Source organism: Canis lupus, chromosome 17 (assembly GCF_003254725.2).
Source record: "Canis lupus dingo isolate Sandy chromosome 17, ASM325472v2, whole genome shotgun sequence".
Lineage (NCBI taxonomy): Eukaryota > Metazoa > Chordata > Mammalia > Carnivora > Canidae > Canis > Canis lupus.
This window is the reverse complement of record NC_064259.1, coordinates 5,640,111-5,652,298: the sequence shown is the minus strand read 5'-3', so window position 1 is coordinate 5,652,298 and position 12,188 is coordinate 5,640,111. Positions and strand designations below refer to the sequence as shown.

Here is a 12,188-nt window from a genome sequence, read left to right as displayed (position 1 = left end):
AGGACCAGCCTCAAACTTGGAATTCACATCCCTTGGGGCTTTAGTGCAGCTGCTTTAGCAGGTGGCTTCCAGCCGCTGCTGCCCTGAGTCGTCCTCCCTGCATGCATAACCCCTCTCGAGGTGCATCCTGGACCTCACTCCACTGGAGGGGGCCTCCTGCTCAGCGTGGATGCTCTAGGTCCTGCATCCAGCTCCACTGTCACATCTCCAATGGGGGGCGTGGTCCCCCTGGATTCAGGGCTGGACATGCCACAGTGGGTTTTCTAGAGGAGGAAGGAAGAGCAGGGAAAGGGCAGGCAACACAGGCCCTGGACAGTGGCTGGGGGATGTCTAGGCCAGGAATTCTGGGGTCCTGAGTGCCCAGGGCACGATGTGGGGGGATCATGTGCTTTGAGGGGCACGTCCCTGGCCCCGTAGACTCCCACCCCCTTGGAGAGAGGTGTGGCAGGGGACATTAGAACGGGGGCCTCTGAGGTGCAGGATCAAGGCAGAGACTCCCCTGGTCAGGGAATGCCCCTCTTCTTGTGGCTGTGACAAATGCTCAGCTCGGGAGGGCAAGGGGCGCATAGAAGGGCTGACCTCTGCTTCCCTCAGATGGGAAGTTTAGGGCAAGATTTTAGGTGAGCTCCCTGAAAGCTATTCCCTCGGGCCGCCAGGGCCCAGCTGGCTCTCCTGCACACTAAGAACAGCCCTGCAAGGCACCTTCTCGGATGTCTCCCACTCTGACTTTCACGGCAGCCCTCGTCAGACCAGCCTGAGCCCTCATCCCCTTTCACAGAGGAGGAGACCGAGGCTCCAGAGGCTGGCAAGGCTGGTTAGGACTGGTCTTGCACAGAAGAGGTTCAAGGCCTCAGCCAGAAGTGTGCGGCTAAGTGAAGGCAGGGACAGGTGTAGGCCGAGACCTCTCCTTCTCTGCACGGATGCTCAGAAGAGAGGCCTCCCCCAAGCAGGGTCAGGATGGGTCCAGTTCAGCCTGTGGTGTTCGCCTGGGCTCTGGGTTTTCCTTGATCTTGAGAACGTGAGTGCTCCGCACTGCTCCGACGGTCTGGTGCCCTTGCTTTGGGGGCAAAGGTGGCTCTGGGCAACTTAGCACCCCCTCCAGACTTGAAAATTAGCCCAAGACTGAGGCACAGCACAGCACTCCCCTCCCTGCCTGCTGTTGACTTCTCAGAGGGACCCCAGGACCCTGAATCGGACACAGTTTCCCCTGCCTTCTGAGTTCTCTAGGCCTCTCTTGTCTCCTGGGCCCCAGGGCTCCTACTCAGAAAGAGCCCCGGAGGCTTCCGCCCTCTCTGAGCCCCTCATCCCCAGTAGGGCAAGGGCAGAGGCTGCATCAGATGTGGAGGCTCAGACCACTGGCCCTCCTAACCCAGGCCTCGAGGCTACCCGGAGAGGCCAGGTGACCCCCGGGAAGTGTAGGTGCTCATTACTGGTGGGGTGACTGTGAGCAGGTGCAGGAGACGGGAGGGGCCTGACAATAGCTCCCCAACTTTGCTCCCTTGGGTGGGCCAGTCCACGGCAAGGCTCTTCTGTGGCTGTTTCCAGAGGTCCCATGTAGCAGAGGGACCCTGGTGTCTCTCGCTGGTCAGTGGAGCGATGCAGCTTGGTCACCTACCACCTGTGCTTGCTGTCTATCCTTCCCTCTCTTGTTTTCCCTCCCCTTACTGATTCTGCCCTGGACCTTATCATCGGGAGAATCTAAGCCTCGCCCTGCTTTCTCCTTCCTAGAGAATGTGAACTAGGTCAAGCCTCAAGGTAGCTGTCTACTGCCTGGGTTTTCTCAGTCTGCAGATTTATCTCTCTTCGGACTGTTGCTTCTGGGCTTCCATTCTGGCTCTCGTGTCCCTTTGTAAAATTCCTTCTACTCTAGCCTCCCTGGAGAAAATAACAGAACAAAACAAAAATGAATCACAGAGGGGTAGATTCTCAGATGGAGATCCTGACTCGCCAGCTTCACTAGAGGGGTCACTGTATCACAGTACTTAGGGAAGTGGCCTCGATAGTCACACCGTCTGTGCCTGCACCACAGCACTTACTGTGCGACCTTGGGAAGGGTACTCAACCTCTCTGGATCTTAGCATCACCTTCTACAAGATGAGGATAATGACAACATTTGCACTATAAGATTGTTGAACAGATTAAATGAGATAAGGTCAGAGCCAGGGCCACAGTAAGGACTCAATAAATACTAGTTAACATTATGAGCTACGGTCTTTGTTGAGTCTACCTTTGTTGACTTGATAGCTCTAAAAAATATTTGATAACAGTGGCCATTTGTTGAGTGTTTTTCACCCACCCAGAACTCTGCCCAAACCTTTTCACTTGACTGTTCGGCATTTTGTAGCAAGGAACCTCAGGGCCCAGATCAACCAGATGCCCAACGTGTTGAGTTGGAAGCTGTGCTCTGGTCAGTCTGATGCTACAGCGTGTGTTATCTCCTCTATGTGGCATCGAAGAACATTTCCATTCTTCCCTGGACACCTGCCCCTTCTTTTCTTCACAAAGCTTCCAGGCTGGCCTTTGGAAAGGACAAGGAGGAAGGGACAGATGTGAAGCCATGGAAGATGGGCTCCACCAGGAGGTGAAGGTACGGGGGCTGGAAGCAGCTAAGAAGCAAGCTTATGGCAGGTGTTACCATGTACAGCAGGCCCTTCCTAATGAGCAAAACAACAAGAGAAAACTGACAAATATATTTTGGCTTCGTTTGAAGGCGTGAAGAGAGCAGCCCAGCTCCGAGAGACATTTCCACAAGACCCGGGGTGGGGCCTGCTCTCGCGACGCAGGAAGCACTGTGGTAACTGCCTAGGATGGAGGGCAGTGGAGGCCCCGCACGGTGGACGGGCTGATCGGGTTGTCTGTGGTTCCTCTCTTGTGGACAGACACGTCTGCCTCTCAGAGCCCATGTCCTCTGTGGTTGGATAGTCACTTGCAAGTGTGAGCGGCCGTGAGAAAGGCAGGCTGGACAGAGTCCAACTGACTTCTGTTGACAGGTGAGACCGATGTGTGTGGTCAAGCCCCACCATTCACCTGTGCCGGCAGAAACACTGTCCTGTCGTTAAGCAGCAGAAGCACAACAGTTATTCTTTTTTCTTTTTGAGTTGATATGAAAAGTGGCTTCTTCCACTACCTTGAATATGTGATTGTGTTGAGTGAGATGCAAGGACAGCCATGAGGTTGTGGCCGTCATTGTTGGCTCCTTTGGGAGAGTATTGGTTGGGTCCTTCCACTGCTCGGAGGTCGCTCTTTCATCTTCAGAGCACTTTGCAGTCACCAACTACATGCCCACCCCTAATCGTCTTCAGGCTGAGCTTGGCTGTGGTCTTCCAGGGTAGCGTGGCACCCATCCCACCTCCTCCTCAGCCTTAGGAACCTGCTTGCACTGGCAGGTATTCTAACATCTAGAGCATGACTTATTTATTTACTTTTTTTTTAGCCAGGGTTGCATGACTTACTCTCCCTTTCAGTAGCTGTCTGAGATTTGGCTTCTTTTTACTTAGTTTACCTTGATTACCAAAAGATACCTTCTAGGCCTGTAGGTGGGACTCTAAGGACCAAGAGATGAGATGACAAAACCCTGGGTGACTTTCAGGTGTCACAAAGGGCCTTCTGGTTTGTTTTGTAGAGGAAACATGGAAGCTCTTCATCAGCATAGATTTATAATTAAAGCTGAGTAAAGTGCAAGTAACACTCCCAGTTGTGATTTACCAACTTCCCTTTGGTATTTGTGGATTTTAGAAATAAGATAAGTTGAGTTCCTCTCCAGAAATCTCCTCCTTGTGATTGCTGATCTTCTGTTATTAAGAAACGTGGCTTGTGTCCTTTTTTCATTAAAAAAAAAAAAAAAAAGTGTGCTTTGGAACAAAGGAGAAATGTTTAGAAGACTGATCTGGATTTGGATTTTGGTTCAGATGTTCAGTGACTTGGGACCCTTGGAAAGCAAATTTCCGAGCTTCCCTTTCCTCATCTGTAACAAGAGGATAGTAAAGAGTATCCCAGAGGGTGGTAAAGATCAGAAGTAATGTGTGCGGTAAAGAGCAGAGGGCGGAGTTGGAATGGGAGCCCCTTCACTGAGGCAGACTGGCTGGCAGGCCAGCAGAGTGCAAGCAGTCATCAGATAGTGAAAGTACCGAGGCTGCTCCATCGACGCCGCTGCTTCTGTATTTATACTGTGGAATGATGAGTGAAGGAACAAATCCTGGCGGCATCTGTCAGTGAAGAATCAAATTACCGATGGGAGAAAGAAGATAAAAGCCTCGCAGGGCTCTGCACTGACTGCTGGGTCTTGGTTCAAAGAGAAGGAGCACCTGATAACTTCTAAGGAGACCGTGTCTCTGTAGCAAGGACAGCATGCCTCAGTGGATTTGATCATTTAGGGACTCTGGAAGTGCTTTCTTGATGGGTAAATACACCTCTACTTCCTGCATTTTCCAACCCAGATGTAAGATACTTGCTTGTTTGTTAAGTAGATTATTTTCTTTCTGAAACATCTCCTCAAGGAAGGACAGCAGGCTCTGAGTAGAAAGGTATGGATGTCGTTCTTGGCTCTTCTCAATGCATCCCTTCAGGTGCCAGATTTACACTCCCTCACATGTGGGTGAGGGTTTGGAATGGGTGGTGCCTGGGGACTTCCTGCTTCAGGAGCCTGGGACCCATAGGGAAGTGGCCACCTAGGTCATGTTCTTCTCATGCTGGAGCACAGGAGCTCAAGAGGACAGAACGACCGTGCATGCACGCTTAAGAACTGTTGTTCCTATTGTGCTTGCTCACATCCCATTGTCAGAACAAGCACCTGGCCAATCCCATAGTCATGGGGCAGGAAAGTGTGCTCTCTTCCAAGGGGGTGAGGGAGTCACTATTTGCTGATCCATAATTCAATTTATCACTGCCAATCTGAAGGCCAAGAATGTAATTAAACAACTTCTCAAGCTCTCTGTCAGCTTTGCGTTTCTTCAGTTCTTACACAAAGCATTCCAGGGAGTTTAGCTCTTCTTCAGTGGAAACTGTCTAGTCACGCCCCGATCAGAATTCAAGGCCAAGCAGGGACCATTATTTGAGCTGTAGTTGTTTGGTATTCACACATCCCTAATAATCTTGGAAAGTATAATGTTTTCTAACAGCTGTAAAGACAAGAGATTCTAACATGGTCAACTGTACATAATATCCATGAAATTACATTGAATAATGTAATGATGTGTTATGCTGTCATTAACACGTTATGAATACCTAATTTGAAAGGTTAATGAAATTGACAAACGTGATCGCTACGGGTATCATCAATACCACTTAAGGACAAACCTCTTGTTTTCATTTATGGAATCAACTCGAATGGGAAGATTCCACCACTACAACTGCATTCTTCTGGTCATAAATTAAGAGTCTGCACGATATATTTTGTTTTACTTGGCGTGCAGGTTTCTAAAATATCTCATACTGCAGGTCTATGTATAAATGCTATTTGATAAAACAGGATCATGATTATTTGAAATGACCATTTTGTGGTTTCTCTGAAAAGGGTTGCACTTGCTAAGGATGAATATTTCTTTGGTTGGATAGATCAAAAGCAGTGTCAGGACCAAGGACAACTGCCATGGGAAAGTCATCCTCCACAGCAAGCTGTGTTACTGCAGAAGGACCTTCCCGTCTGGCCTAAAGGATGTATAGCTCATCTTAAAACTGGGAAGGATGATATAAGAAGACTCTTTTGTTTCTCTCCAGATCCCTGGGCAAGCTTTTAGTCTGACTGATTGGTTTTAAAGCCATTGAATCTATATCAATAGGCTAATCAATGCCTATAAAAAACAAATAGAAGGGGCTCCCTTTATTTTCATTTGTAATGTAACTGCCCTACAAGAACAGTTATCATCTATGTTAATATTTTCATATAAAGAAAAATTTTGTTCTTGAGTGTCCATGTTGCCTCTACATCAATAATACCAATACTGATACTAATACTAATAGTACAACATTGATAAGAGTAATGACAACAGGGATGCCTTTACATTATACAAATCACCTTAAATACATAATTGGCTTGAGCCCTTTTAAAAATCTAGTGAAATTATTGAGGAAACATCGTAACTTCATTTTGTGAATGATGAAATGAGGTCTGACTTGCCCGGAGTGTAATGGTCAATGACTTGCCCGGAGTGTAACAGTCAAGACATGGCAGGCTGTGACTTGCTAATTCTGCGCTTTTTTCCACTACGCCCCACAACGTTTCCATCTGCAGGCTTCCAGAAGCCATGGCTTTCTGTTAGCCATTTGTGGTTACATATTATTTTTGTTTAAGATGATTTTTTTTCTGATTACCAAAGTAACAAGTGGCCATTGTAGAAAATTTGAAAATATAGAGGATCATAAGGAAAAAATAGTAACCGCCCTACTTCTGGACTCCAGCCCTGTAGAAATAACACATATTAACTCTTCTGTGTGTGTGTGTGTGTGTGTAACTCCATCCTTCTTTGTCCCACGTTCTTTCAGATGGTTGGACATGACCAGTGAGGATTTTGGAGAATACCAAGTCACAAAACTGACCCAACCCTGAGCCTCATGGAACCACATTCTGGAACCACAGAATCTGGAGGTGGAAGAGACAAAATGTAGGAATTGCTTTTGCAACATACCAGGAAAATAGTCCTTCCAAATTCTGTTCAACAGCCTCAGGTAGCATCAGCCTGATTGCTCGCCTGTCACTGTCCCTGGATGGTGTCTCAGGCTGGCCTGAGGCTGCTTTCTGGGTGGGGAGGGCTTCATGGAGAGTTCTGAGAAGACAGAATGTTCTCTCCTCATTCCTCAGACTCTCAAGTCAACTTCACAAATCAATTTCAAGTCACCGAACCTCTCTGCACCTTAGTGCCTTCAACTATCACGTGGTGGCACAAGCATGGGCTCAACACCTGGAACGGTGCCCCCCCAGAGCTCATCCTCCAGAGGTGAGAATCACTGTGATTGGTATTATTATCCTGATCTCTCTTTTAGCCTCCACCTAGCTCCTTGGCTGTAGGCACAGACTGAGTCCAGTAGTGCTCACTGGTCCCCAGACATACCATGCACCTGCAAGTCTCCCCCCGGGTTTGGGCACCTTTCTCCCCAGGGGAGGCTCTGGAATACCCTCCTTCCTAGCCTGGAACCCACACTGCACCCCCTCCCACCCTCTTGGAGAACTCTGACTCACCTGAAGGAACTCAGCTCCAACCCGTTGGCCCAGGGCACCCGGCCTCAGCGTGGGAGCCCAATGACTGTGGTGTGTGTCCAGCTTTTTTTTTTTTTTGGAATATTTATGTAAACATCTGTGAGCCTCAGCATTCTTACTCTTAAACCAAAGGAAATGTTGTTGTGAACATGAAATAAGGCGACCTCCTGCAGCTGTGTGTCGGGTAACAAGTGTGCTTGGAATGCCAGCCATATACCCCTTCAAACCCGTCTTTCCTGGTGGTCCTCACTGCAGCTTGGGAGGCACGGATGGCTACAGGTGAGAACGCTGAGCTTTGGGGGACAAGTGACCAGCTCAAGGCCACCCGGTTCCTCAGGGACTGGGGTCGGAGTTGAATCTGGACTTCAGACCTCAGACCCTACATGTCAGCTACTGTAAATCTGCAGAACTATCGCGACTGATTTAGTGATTTCCAAACTTTTTTGAATTGAATTATTAAATCAAATAGAGCAGTGGAATACTATGATATTCTTATCTTGTATTTCACTAATTTATTTGGATTTTGTGCTGGGTTTTGGATGTCATACTGTCTGGAAAGTTGGCAAAACTTCTATTTCCAAGGGAAAAAAAATAGATGGATAGAGGAGTTGCTTTCTCAGCGTGGAGCACCACAGGGAGTCTCTCTCAGGCTGCTTAGTCTTTGGAGGTTGAGACCCCAAATGCTGCAACACATGCATTCAAAACCCAAAAGGTGAAGTAGATGATTCTTCTTCTTCTTCTTCTTCTTCTTTTTTAAAAGATTTTATTTATTTATTCATGAGAGATACAGGCAGAGGCAGAGACACCGGCAGAGGGAGAAGCAGGCTCCATGCAGGGAGCCCGAGGTGGGACTCGATCCCGGGACTCCAGGATCACGCCCTCAGCTGAAGGCCGACGCTTAACAGCTGAGCCACCCAGGTGTCTCGAAGTAGCTTCTTCTGGCATGTTCGTGATGTCTCCTGTTACCAGAATCCATGCCTGGGAGTGACAACAGTACACACACACGTGCGCACGCCCTCTACTCTGCATAGAACATTATTTTTTCAGCCTTGCTTGTTAGTTGATGTAAGCCAGCCAGTAACCCCATGGGGTGTGTGTGCGCGTGTGTGTGCACATGTGCCCGCCTACTGCCCCCAGCCCACCCTGGCTCTTCCTGGCAGCCCCGAGGGGCCGTCTCCCTAACCCAGATTTGGTGTTGTAGCTTGCCTTTCCGCTTCCGAAAGCACATCAGGTATGAGTCTATCTCGAAGGCTGAGGATCGGACTTGAAAAGGAGCCAGCTCTCATAGTGTCATTCCTGACAGATTTCTTAATTAATCTGCTCAGATTGTCAATAATGTAATTCACTGTTGATTTAGAAACTAGTTATATGAGCACTGCTAGTGCCATTGTGGGAAAACATCTGAATAATTCAGCTAATAGATGGGAAACTCACCCAGATTGCTGGGGCACAGGGAGGGAACAGCTAATTCGAATGAGATGAGCTCAAGCAGGGTGATTCCAGCAAATTCCAGGGAGCGGGGAGAGGTTGTCATATTACTGGGGGCAGCAGCTGCCTGGTTTAATTATTGTCATTTTGGTTTTTGGAAAAAAGAACATGGGTCTGACACTCTTGCAGGCAGAGGCCATTAACACTCTCGAAAAATACTGTAGTATTTCAGGGTAAAGTGTGTGATCTAGTTGATTACTGACTCTAAGCTACTTTCAGCATGTTAGTGGGTCTTATTCTTGCTATTTTATTATTTTTATATGATTCTTATTTGAAATATGTGAGCGTAGTAACATATATCATCAAAGAAATATAAAAACGACTTTTGTTTTTCCCTGGGAGGTTCATAGTTATTCGGGTATTTCCCAGAATTGATCAGATGTATCCTGGGATTATGGTGATCACCCTTTTTACACCAAAACTTGGAGCTGCATTGACCATGAAGTTTAAAGACTGCTGACTCTAATCATGTGAAGAGTCTTACATAAACATAAAAACCCAATCACTTTTAGTTATACACTTAACATTTCGTTTTTATCGAAAATAATAAAATTATATGAAGTCGAGCTGTTATACTAAATTTTTTGCTATAGTGGTTAGAGTTTTAACAACCCTTAAGTGCAGATGAGTTAGTGCTTAAATGTAAATGTTAATCAGAATCATGGTGCTTTTGATAGGAAATGGTAATTCAGTTCCATTCATTGGCAGCATCTCACACTTTTCTTCTGTTCCCTGTCTCTCCCTTTCTCCCCCCAGCATCGTCACATGCACGAGAGCTCATGGGCACAGACATGGGTGCACACACACCACTCTGCACACTCACCACTCTGCTCACACACACACACACACACACTCTATCACCTCTCTCCCACGTTTCTATCATGAGGTCTTCAGAAAAAGGCAAAGAGCAAACACTATTCAACGCTGATCCTTTGACCTTGACGCACTTCTGGCAGGTGAGGGTCAGTTCTGCAAGGGCTCTGCTGCCTTGGATTTTAATAAAGGCAGGACTGACTTCACATCCTAAACGGCCCTGGGAGGCTTTGGGGGGTGGGCGGGCGTAGGGAACAGAAATGCAGCACGCAGCTCCTGAATGCATCTCTGCCTGTGTGGAGGGAACGTGTGTAAAGCGTGGCGTGGGTTACAACCAGCCTGGCTGCATCTAACGCCCGGTTAACAGCGGCTCGAATGAGGTAAAGCGTCTCCCTCTCACTGAGGAAGTGTGGTGCGTACAGCCGAGGCCCGGGATGGCCGTTCTCGGGTCACCAGGGACCCAGGCCCCTCTGTCCTGCTGTTCTACCACTCCAGTCCGCGCATGATTGGCTTCCACCTCATGGTCATTTCATGGTCAAGATACTTGTGGGCGTTCGCCATATCACATCCATATTTCAGGGAGAAGGAAAGGGGAAGAGGACAAAGGGCACCACTCCCCTCCCTTCTGCTTTTATTGAGCAGCCGTCCCGGGAGCCCTCCTTCCTTCGCCTCTGCACATTTCGTCTTGCACATCCCTGGCCGGAGCCCAGAGGGCCACACCTAGCTGCAGGGAGGCCGGCCCACGTCCTCTCTTCAGCTGGGCTCAAATAACTCTGCTGTTCTGTTCCTGGAAAAGAGGGGACCAGATAGCTGATGGAGCCTGAAGGCCCATTCCTGCAAATAGTAGATGCTTTACAACAAGCCATTATTATAGCTCTAATGAAACCGCAAATAAATGCTTCCTATTTTTATCGAGTGCCTGCGTATTTTGAATTGAGAAGATGATCTGAAAAGAGTATTGTTCCATCATAGCCCAAGACCACAGCACTGATCAGGGCTCTCTGTCACTCGCCCTGTGTCCCTAACACATCCCCAGCTCCAGGCGGGGAGACCAAGGGCTGATAAGTGCTGTCAGCGTGGGGAGAGTGGGCGACAGGTCCTCGAGTTTCCTAATAATGCTGGGCTATTTGGAGAAATAATTTGTTGTTATTTATGTGTGTGGTGCTAGCATTCTCTGATCATGTATTCCCTGGAAATCTAATTTGTAAATAATTACTTGACAGAATGGAACTGGCTGGAAAATTTTGAATAGGCGGAGACGGAGGCGGGCCCCCGAGAGGGAATTTTACCTGAAAGGCCAAGCACCTGAATGGTCTGATTGCAATTTCTCATCTCTCAGCAGTTAGTAGCTAATAAGGTCCCCAGTTAAAAAAACAAATTCTCGGGCTCCAGACGCAGCGGACACACATAGCTGGTCGTTAGCAGAGGTGCTGGGAGCAGCTGGCCCGCTGGCAGCGCTGATGGGACGCCTGTCCCCAGAGCGTGGAGCCCACGACACACGGGGCTGCTCTTCCTGCAAGAGCAGGAGGCGCGTGTTGGGGGGAAGGAAGGCTATGGGCTGAAGACTTGAGTCGCTGCCAGATTCTCACGTCGCAGCTCCAGTTCCCCGCGTGGCTGCGTTTGGAGATGGGGTGTCTGGGGAAGTAACTAAGCTTAAATGAGATCATGAGGGTAGGACCCTAATCCAATAAGAGTAGTGTCCTCATAAAGGACTCAATGCCAGGGCCTCTCGTGTGCGCAAGCCCCTAGGAAGGGCACGTGGGGATGGTGAGAAGCCAGCTGTCTGCAGGCCGGGGAGAGAGCTCTCCTCGGGATCAACCCCACCAGACCCTGGCCTTGCACTTCCAGCCTCTGACCTGCAAGAAAATAAGTGCCTGTGGCTGTGGTTTCAGCTGGCCTGTCTGTGGTGCTTCACTACCACAACTAGGTGGGGAAACGGGACTGGACGGATCCGATCCCCACCAGTGGCCTCCAGAGTCTTTCTGGGGCTGCACTGATGCTTGTTTCCACCACCGAGAGTGTGCGTGTCGTGGGCCTCCTGCCGGGCTCGCTCTCTGCAATGAATACCCAGCTTTTCCCTCTCCTATCCGTTCTTTCCTCGGGTCATTCATTTCGGCAGAGTCCCTGAGCATCTACTGACCCCCGATGTGTTACCTTTACATCGACAGCAGCAGGAAGAAGCAGCAGCTCGGGTCCTGGTGGCGGCCTGTCAAGGGCCAGTATTAGTTCCCTCCTAGGAGCCCTTGCTGTGGGCCGGTTCTGCTGCAAGCACTCGGTAGGGCTGAAGCGTAGGAGGTTTGCACTAAGCCTGCAAGGTCGGGGCTGCTATTACCCGATTTTGCAGGAGAGGAAGAGACTCTGAGGGTGAACTGGCTTCTCTAAGGACCCCTAACTGGTAAGTGGCAGAGCCAGGAGTCACAGCCAGGCAGTCTGCACCTGGCCCCACACTCAGCTCTATTTTTACAACCCAATTGGAAAGTGTGTCCATGGCTCAAGTCCAGGCTCTGTGGCAGCACAACGGGGACCTTCTCAGGGGTGGTGAGCGAGGGAAAGTCTCCCCAGAAAGTCATGTCCAAGTGGGGATCTGGAGGATAGAGCACTGGGTGTGAAGAAGAAGGGAAGGTGCTGTAGGGAGCAGGGGAACAGGGCAGCCGCGGGTTGTGCTGGGAGGATAGGATGCTGGAGGTGGGGGTGG

The 12,188-nt window shown here is 49.1% G+C and overlaps 1 long non-coding RNA gene across 26 annotated transcripts in view; it reads left to right on the top strand.

The window, feature by feature from the left end:
• Nucleotides 1-12,188, top strand: part of LOC112664878 (uncharacterized) — a 264,434-nt gene that overhangs the window by 204,944 nt on the left and 47,302 nt on the right. For 20 of the 26 annotated variants that reach the window (XR_007403044.1, XR_007403038.1, XR_007403050.1 and 17 more), the window contains one exon: nucleotides 6,481-7,471. This is a non-coding gene — a long non-coding RNA (uncharacterized LOC112664878). Of the gene's footprint in view, nucleotides 1-6,480; nucleotides 7,472-7,976; nucleotides 9,247-12,188 lie in introns of those variants that run through there. The other 6 variants (XR_007403031.1, XR_007403039.1, XR_007403030.1 and 3 more) reach the window with 6 other exon arrangements.